This window comes from Palaemon carinicauda, chromosome 9 (assembly GCF_036898095.1).
Source record: "Palaemon carinicauda isolate YSFRI2023 chromosome 9, ASM3689809v2, whole genome shotgun sequence".
NCBI classification, from domain to species: domain Eukaryota; kingdom Metazoa; phylum Arthropoda; class Malacostraca; order Decapoda; family Palaemonidae; genus Palaemon; species Palaemon carinicauda.
The window spans coordinates 101,046,871-101,056,870 of record NC_090733.1 but is presented as its reverse complement, the minus strand read 5'-3'; the positions used below and the strand labels follow the sequence as shown (position 1 = coordinate 101,056,870).

The following is a 10,000-nucleotide window of genomic DNA, read 5'->3' as shown; positions in this document are numbered from 1 at the left end:
TGACCGCACCAGGTCCAAACGATACATTCATTCTTCTTCCCATAATGGAGACTTGGCTCAACCGTTCATATGTCCCAAACTATCCCGCAAATACACCACAAGCTTTTTGCATAATCTAAAGCTATAAACCTTTTTTTTTATGACGATGCATGAAACCAATCACGTTTAGAAATGTTTAAAATAGAAACCGATTCGATTGTTTTCATCCAATTCTTAAAAATCATAATATTCACGTTGACATTACGATTAGAAAATTCAGCTTCTGTGAACTCTTCAGAGAATGTCAGGAGTAGCTCTATATTCCACTTTAGATAAAAAAAAAAGAAGGAAAAAAAAACATCCTTGAAGTATAAAAGCACTGACTGATATGGAGGCTTATGGTACATTATTTATAGGAAAGTTAAATTCAGAAAGCTAGACCTTTCTTCATATTTCTTCATTATGTATTAAAAGTTCTATTCACTCGTACGTATTGAAGATAGATGGTAGGGCGGGAGTGAAGAGGGCTTGGGAGGAACCTGTGACGTGGAAAAGATCGAGAGAGGAGCAGAGAATAAGATGGCGAGATAAGTTTTTTGTTTTAATCAGTTTATTGCGCCCATTACCGTCAGACATTTGGGCATATAATAACAATAATATTTTTTACATCTATATAGTAATCAAGTTATGCCAAAACAATTCATACGAAACACAAAATAGAATTTAGACAGACATTTGAGTGTATGGTAACATCTATATATGAAAAGGTTATACAAAAAGAATTCATAAGGAATACAAAATAAAATTTAGAGTTTGATTCCGTATAGGTTGCACCTATCTTTAGTTATTATCACAACACAGTCAGTTTGATAAAAGTTAATGCATGTCCAGTATCCTGTACCAACCGTGTGTCACACGATCGTACATAAATTATTTTGTATATATCATGCTTGTATCTGCGCTCTTCCCTCGCACTAAAAAGAACCAGAACAAACATGTCTATGTGTCGCCTATGTAACATTGTCAATTCTCAAACATGTATTTTCCTGTTGCCTTGAGGTTTTGTATATAAAGGAGAGTGTTCTTTAATAATACAACTCAGTTGATTGCTTCCTGCCTTTGAGTCACAACCCTTCTCTCGGCTCGTCACATTGGTGACCCCGGAAGTCGACTCGCTTCCACCGCCTTCCACCCCCACCCCCTCGCCCCTCCATCGTTGGTACTATGACGGACTCTACGGCAGTTGGCGCTACGGACGCTCCATTCAAACTTTCATCGTTTGCCAGCGGAGAGGCGTTTGCTTGGTTTCAGCGTGCAGAAGTCCAGTTTCGCATCAGGGGCGTGACTCGCTCAACCACCAAAGCAGATTATGTTCTCGCGGCGATACCCGAGGACACCTTCCCAGAAATATCCGACTGGCTTTGTGAACATGGAGACACCCCAATAGCGTATGACGCCCTCAAAACATACCTTCTGCAGCAGTACTCGCCGTCGCCAGCCGCCCGTATAGCAAAGCTTTTTCAGCTCTCGCAACAACCGTTGGGGGACCAAAGGGCTTCGCTTGCCCTCAGGGAAATGACCAGTATCGCTCCCCTTCAACCTGCCGCAGACGGCTCTCCTCGTGAGGTGAACCTACTTCGTGCCCTTTGGATACGCCGTTTACCCGGACCTATACGGGCTGCCATACCCGATGTCGATAGTTTACCCATAAAGGACTTGATGACCAAAGCCGACGCCCTTATGGACAGCCACTTCAAGACCTCCATCAACGCCTCCACCCCTGACGAAGAGGATGCCTATTCAACGTCAACCGAAGCTGACATGAATGCGTAGGACATACACGCCTACCCCATGACGTGCCGAAGCAGCGACAAAGCCGCCCACCACCCACCAATCGCTCGCGCCCCAACGAACGACTTCTACAGCCACTTACTATCTCCCATCCGCCGCAGTTTTGCTACTACCACTTCAGAATCGGGGCAACTGCGAAGAAATGTGCCAAGGATTGTCAGTGGTCAAAAAACGTGTAAGTAGGCCATCGCTTGTGGCGGTGGCCTCCCGTGTTTCTAATCTTTTCTTTTTACAGGATGCAGGAACGGGCGTGCGATTTTTGGTAGACACGGGTGCTTGTCGTTCTCTTTTGCCAAGGAAACTCTTCAAGGCACGACGTAGTCTGTCTACATCTGCCGACGTCCGCTTGGTAGCTGCCAACGGATCTGCGATACCCACCTACGGTTACGAGAACCTCACATTATCGTTCGGAAACGGTAAATTCAATTGGAAGTTTCTCGTTGCTGACGTCACAATCCCAATCCTCGGTGCGGATTTCCTCTCTCATTTCCACCTTCTGGTCGAAGTCGCCCACCGACGATTGGTCAACGCAGACTCGTACTTGTCGACACCTCTTCAACCAGCCCCCTCTAACCTCGCTCTCCACATCAGCGCACCCACGGATGCCTGCGGCCACCTCCTCACGTCGTACCTGGAAGTTTTCCGTCCAGAACTTCGCCAAACGCCCACGGTTCCAGCTAAGCACGGCATTTATCACCATATCAAGACGACGAGACCCCCAGTCTTCGCAAAATTCAGACGTCTGGCACCGGAACGATTGGCAGCCGCCAAACAGACGTTCGCCGAAATGGAGGAAATGGGCCTTTGCCAAAAGGCCTCCAGCCCATGGTCGTCACCCTTACACATCGTTCTGAAGAAAGACGGCTCCCTCCGTCCGTGCGGGGATTACAGGCGCCTGAACATGCAAACAGAACCGGATCACTACCCCCTCCCAAACATTACCGACGTGACCTCCTACCTGCACAAAGCAAAGGTTTTCTCTACGCTCGACCTCCTGAAGGGGTATTATCAGGTGCCTATGAACCCAGAAGACATCCCCAAGACCGCCATCACCACTCCGTTTGGTACATACACCTTCAATTACTCCTGTTTTGGCCTTCGTAATGCAGAGGGCCACGTTTCAACGTCTCATGGATGGCATCTTAGGGGACCTCCCTTTCTGTGTATGTTATGTGGACGACATACTTGTGTTCTCCTCCTCAAAAGAGGAACACCTCCGTCACCTGCGCATCGTGCTCGACTGCCTGCAACAAAACGGCCTTGTAGTCTGGTACGACAAGTGTACCTTTGGCGCCAACGAAGTGTTGTTCTTAGGGCACCGCATCACTCCTGAAGGTGTCCACCCCCTCCCTGAGAAGGTAGCAGCCATTCAGGACTTCCCCGTGCCCTCGACCGTCAAAACTCTGCATGAATTCTTGGGCATGATCAACTATTATCACCGTTTTCTGCCAGCCATTGCAGCCACTCTTGCTCCCCTCTACGCCTCTTTCAAGGGCAAGCCAAAGGACCTGAAGTGGGGTCCCCTTCAAGATGCAGCCTTCTGCAATGCAAAAAAGGGCCTATCAACTGCTACGGGTCTCACTTTTCCTATCCCACATACCCCTCTCCTTCTCTCCACCGATGCCAGCGACGTCGCTATTGGTGCAGTACTCGAGCAGGTGGTCAACGGCTCGCCCCGCCCATTGGCCTTCTTCAGCAGAAAACTGTCCAAGGCAGAATCGGGTTATTCTACCTTCGATCGAGAATTGCTGGCGGTGCACTTGGCTGTCCGTCACTTTTGTCATTTCTTAGAAGGTACGCCCTTCGTCATTCGCACAGACCACATGCCTCTGGTGCACGCCTTCACTCGACAATCTGACGCCTGGTCCGCCTGTCAACGCCGACATCTCTCCGCCGTGGCTGAATACAATTGCACCCTTCAATACGTCCCTGGGAAAATGAATCCCGTTGCCGATGCCCTGTCAAGAAACACGTTGGCTGCCGTTCAACTGGGATTGGATTACAACGCCCTGGCTGAAGCCCAACGACAGGATCCAGAGTATCAAGCATGTAGGACATCCTGCACGTCCCTCCGTTGGGAAGACTTTCCCCTCGAAGACTCCAACACCACCCTCCTCTGTGACGTCAGTACTGGTAGACCGCGACCTTGGATTCCTGCTCCCATGCGACGGCAGGTGTTTGATTTCATTCACGGCCTTTCACATCCCTCGTGCCGTTCTACTGCACAGCTGCTGAAGGCAAAGTTCATTTGGCACGGCATTTCTAAGGATGCTAAGGATTGGGTCCGCGCCTGTACTTCTTGCCAAACTTCCAAAGTACATCGACACATGGATTCAGGAGTGGGCATCTTTCCTCAACCTCAGCGTCATTTCACACACATTCACGTCGACGTTGTAGGCCCCCTACCCACATCACAAGGACATCGTTACCTGTTTACCGTCATCGACCGCTCCACTCGTTGGCCTGAAGCCATTCCCATGGAAACTGCAACATCCGCCTCATGTACATCTGCCTTACTCTCTGGATGGATTTCATGATTTGGTATCCCTGAGCATATTACTTCTGACAGGGGAACCACTTTCACCTCTCAATTGTGGACATCATTAGCGAATCTCCTGGGCATCACCCTATATCAGACAACGGCCTACAACCCCTCCGCCAATGGAATGGTTGAACGTTTTTATCGCACACTCAAAGCAGCTTTGATGTCCCGCTGCAAGGATTGCAACATGTTTACTCAGCTTCCCTGGGTCCTCCTGGGACTAAGGACCACTCCTAAAGACGCCCTCGACGTCTCAGCAGCTGAAATGGTGTATGGCGACCCGTTGGTCGTCCCTGCCGAGTTTTTTCCTTCTACAACCTCCTCCGACGATCTACAGCGCATACGTCACGTCTTGGGAAAATTTACTCCATGCCGCCAGACTTACAAGCCCCCAGCGAAGCATCACATACCAACAGACTTGCATTCTGCAACGCACGTCTTCCTGCGCAACGACACTACCAAGCCACCGCTAACGCCCCCTTACACGGGTCCTTTCCTTGTGATCCGACGCAGTCCGAAAGCATTCCTACTAAACATTCGTGGCAAAGAAGACTGGGTCTCCATTGATCGTCTAAAACGTGGTTATCTCCTGCCAGATGACCCGCCTACAGTTCGCCTCTCTAGATCAGGGCGCCCTATTTAACATGTACAGTATGTCATTTTTAGGGGGGAGCAATGTACCAACCGTGTTTCACACGATCGTACATAAATTATTTTTTATATATTATGCTTGTATCTGCGCTCTTCCCTCGCACTAAAAAGAACCAGAACAAACATGTCTATGTGTCGCCTATGTAACATTGTCATTTCTCGAACATGTATTTTCCTGTTGACTTGAGGTTTTGTATACAAAGGAGAGTGTTCTTTAATAATACAACTCAGTTGATTGCTTCCTGCCTTTGAGTCACAACCCTTCTCTCGGCTCATCACAATCCACCAAAATGACGATTGCGCATGGGAATTTCTTCGAGGAAATTATTATCTGTCAACAATTGTTTACATACATCAGCTGCTGTAAGTCTGTGATAGAAAGTCAGTAACAAAAAGACATTCCAGGCAATAGTGTTCCAATGTGTTGGTGTTAGGTGCGTTGCATAACCTACAGGAGGAAATGTGGGGAACTCCATCTTGCTCAGCCACCTGCCAAACTGTTTGCCAAACCAGCCGGAGAAGAGTACACATAATGTTATATCAATGAACCATGAGTCCATTGCAGCAATATTTGTATTGGAGAGGAAGGAAGTGGTCATAGAGCTGTACTGATACACTGGTTGTCCTCTTGGGATAACTATGACGATGGGTAGGTGAGCGGGCAGCCTTGCACTCCATTTTTTCTGCAGTATAGGAGAGATGGTGTGGAAATAACAGTGTCTGAAGGATCCAGTTGACACGCAGCCTCTACTGTTAGCCATAAGTCATATGCAAGAGAGAATCCACAGGAAGTGTACTACCAGTGAGCTCATGTTGTCTGTATCTAGTTGCCTAAATATTTGTGTAAGCAGGTGCTGGTATGGTGGTTTCTGTGATGAGAGGGCTTGCAGTTCTAACTGCGAGTCCCAGATGACTAAGCCGTTGTTTCTGATCCGTGTCTTTAAAATAACGGCATCTAGAAGTCCATGTAGTTCATAATACGCGGAGCTTAACGACTTTGGAAGGTGACAGCCTGTCCAGCTATCTGGCTGGGGTTCCAAAGGGGTGGTGAAAGCAGCACATCCAGCACTGCATTCCTGCTGCAAGGAACCATTAGTGTAAAAGTGATGGGCTATACTGAAGGACGAGGACGGTCTGTTAATGGTATCCAATGCACATTGCTGAAGTTGAAGTAAGTTAGTCTTAGCGACTGGAGTGTAAGCGATTACCAGCACAGGAGTTTGCCAGGGTGAAAGGTCTCTACCATGATGTTGATGTCAAGCCTCCAAATGCTTTTACAAACAGTACTGATTAGTATACGTTACCCTAGCGTAGTTGTGGACAAAGCACATCTAGATCCAAAGAAGTCCTGATGATGTGGGAATAGTGAGGAGACAGGTGAAGGTAATACAGGCATTTGGTATTGAGGTAGGTGACATTGGAGTATATTCTCTCAACAAGTCGAGAGAGATGGAGTTCATGTTGCATGTTTATAATTCTAGTGGAGGCTAGACAGCCTTGGATGAGTCTCATTGCTTAGTTCTGGAATTTTTCGAGAGGCTCTCGAGTTGATCTGGAGAGTTACCATAGTGCTGGGGAAAGATAATCTACCCCTGAGTGGATGAGGGCAATGTATAGGTTCTGGCAACTGACAGAGATACTCCTGCAGAATAATTAGCAAGCCATTAGTGAGGAGTCAAGCATTGCTGTAGCCAGGCCAGCAGATCTTGAATAATAGGGTTTACTCTCCGTCTTGCTGGAATGGAAGGTGTTATCCGCACTGACGCTCCCAAGTAAACATGCTGCATGCACAGAGGTACAACATCGTTCCCCATAGTAAATTCTGGCAGCTTCCTTGCTGGCCTGGGGGAGAAGATTCTACTTTTTCTTGGCGAGATGATAAGACAACAGGAGAATGATTCGTAGGAAGCATTGCAAGTGATCCAGAGATCTTGAATGAATACATATATCATCTTCATAGCAAGTGATGATTTTATCATCAATGTCAGGAAGCAAGGAAAGAAGGGGACAAAGGAGAGTATCAAACAAAAAAGGGAGTAACTATTCTCCCTTGTGGAGTACCGAGGTCAAGTTCATTTGCAATGCCCAATGCTCCCTTAAACAGCCCAAGAGAGATTCTATTTTGTAGAAAAGCACGTATCCACCTCAAAAAGGTTTGCTTTGATTCCAAAAACTGGTCTAACATAATGTCTCTATTTACGATGTTAAATGTACTTTTCAAATCAATGAAGGCTACAACACTGGTTAGGGAAAAACGAGTGTGAAGCTCCATGAGACAAGGATGTGTTACTCGGAGTAGTAAGCCATATACTCTGGACGAAAGCTTATGTTGCACCTGGAACATAAAGTGTGAGAGGAGAATACATTCAAATACTTTGCAAAAACAGGAGGTGAAGGAGATAGATCGGAATTTGTCATTGCCAAGCTTGGGAATGGGCACAATTGTACTATAAGTCCACACTAGGGACGCATATCCCAAGCAGAAGTTGTAGAGCCAGAGGAGAGGGATGCCAGGTACTTTTTTGAGTGTGCAAAGGGCTTCAGAGGTTATGTCATCATCACCAGGGGCTGACTTCCTACTCCTTGCTAAGGCTCTTCGTAGTTCTTTCTTAGTTATGGGTATATCGTCCATTTCATCAGTGCTCAGTAAGGTTGAACTAGGACAGAGGGCAAGGTGGTTTTCTTGTGAGGAGAGAGAGTCTTGTATCTGAGCTGGAAGATTGAAAGAGTAATGGTTTGTAAGTGTGTTGACCACTCCTTAATAAAGCCCTGTGTATCTTGAGTAGGACTGTAGTGGAGGATACTTCGGGGCTTCTTCTTTACAATCCTGTTGATGAGGTGCCACATGGAACCGATGGTTGTTTGATGGTTGATGCTGTCCGTTGGTTTGACCAGGAACCTGTACATAATGCTGTAGAGCAATTAGATCATCTCTTGATAGTTGATGCTGGTGCAGTCTCAGGATTTGGTCGTCTTAAGAAGGCAAGACCGTCATCCATTGCCTTCTCTGCCTGAGAAATTCAACTATCTAACATCATGGTAGTGCAACACCTGATATGAGGCTTTCTGATGTATCGCGTGTGGATAGCGTGTGTGGTGCTAATAACTAAGGAGTAAAGTTTCTCAAAGCAGTGGAGGTCAAACGTAGGAAGAAGGTCAGTCATATATGAGATATACATGGGATGGTACTTAGGTGGGATTGTGATGCAAGTGCAAGTGTCTATTCCAGTATGCGTAGCGGGAAGGGAAACGTGGATGCTGACACTAATGGGATCAAAGAAGAGTGTAGGCACCATTGCACACTTGACTCGGGATGGGATGAGTCCACAGGTCAAGATGTGATCCAAAGTACCACCTCATGCATGCGTAGATCCACCATTGTCCCAGGGTGTTGGTTGATTTCGACGAACATATTAGAGAAGTCAGTTCCCGTTGCAGTTCACAGTGACCGCAAGATCTTCCAAATCTGGATGACAGGTGTTAAAATCTCCCATGTAAACTATATCACAGAGGGTGGGGGCTGGAAGGACAGCTGTATTTATCCTACATGGTGCTGCATATACGTTTCACAGTTGTATGGTGCTTCTGCCAACAGTAATCTCAAATAGTTGACAAGTTGTATCTTCATCCTCAGAGTTAGGAGAAGTCTATGCTAGATTGAAGTGTGTATATAAGTGATGAGGCCATGTTTTCCTAAATGGACGCAGGACACAGCCAGTGAGTAAGAGAGAGGCTTCCCTGGGCTTGGGTTTACCAACAAAAGCTTCATGAATTAGAACAACGTCTGAGTGGTGACTATGTATAATTCCCAGTTTTGCCCAGTGTATAATACCACAGCCATTCAACGATATGATATTAAGCTCACTTAATTATCGAACATATCCCTTGATAGGATGGCAAGAAGACGAAAAGGCAGCGGTGACATGGGCATGAATGGGTGGCACATCACATGGTCAATGTCCTGCATGGGGATTAGTAACACTCTCAAGATGTGTAGCAAGAGTGTCAGGTTTCTCAGTGAGAAGCGACTGATGTGATACCAATTTGCTCAGCTTCAACCAGAGATTGTAGTGTGGTGTCATTAGTAGCAAATTTAGAAGTCAGATGGTCAAAGGAGGCTACAAGACTGTCGATGGAAGTGTCAATGCTCTCCAAACAAAATTCAATGGATTAAAAATTTGATATATTTTGAGTCACACCGAGACTCGAGGACATCTACAGCATTTCGAACTGTAGATACTTGCAAGGACGCAGTAACAGTGGGTTCGATTAATGGTGGTGGCAGCAGCTGTGTAATGATCTGGTTCATTACAGTGCGTGATCACCTGTCACTGCCATGCAACACATTGACTCCAGGATCTTTACATCTCGGGAATTTCCAATGTGAGGTGTCTGGTGTAGGTAGAGGTAGCGAGCCTGATGATGCTGAGGCAGTGTCAACCACCGTGGGTAGTACAGGGTGGCGATGAGGGCAGGTCTAACCATCATGCTCAGCAGCACAAAATGTACAATTTTCAGGGGTTACACAGTATCATGAGATGCGACTGATGCCCCAGTATTTGAAGCTTTTTGTGTAGTTTCCATGACGGTAGACAAGGGTATAGGGAGAAGTTAACATACCACAGGGGCAGGTCTGAATGGCACCAAGTAATAATACGATTGATGGATTTCCCATTCTGTAGGAAGCAACTAAGTGTACACTTTCCTCAGTTTCTTAGCTAATGAAGGCTCTACATTCATAGGATATCGAGTGAGGAGAGATGCAGGGAACTTACAGGGCCTGTTTACAGCATCTTGAACACCTAATACAGGTGACAGAACCTCGCCTTTATCAACTGGTGTATTAGCAACGTCCGTATCCGAGTTGGTTTCTCTGGCACAGTGACGTAGTCATGACGAGGATACCCACGTCACACACACTGCACTGCGCATACGTGGTTTAAAAAAAAACTTTTAAACGTAGTGGTATGCTATGTG

At 46.6% G+C, this 10,000-nt stretch overlaps 1 protein-coding gene across 1 annotated transcript in view; it reads right to left on the bottom strand.

The window, feature by feature from the left end:
- The window catches only part of LOC137646811 (uncharacterized), a 336,843-nt gene that overhangs the window by 263,148 nt on the left and 63,695 nt on the right, over window positions 1-10,000 (bottom strand). The window lies entirely within an intron of this gene.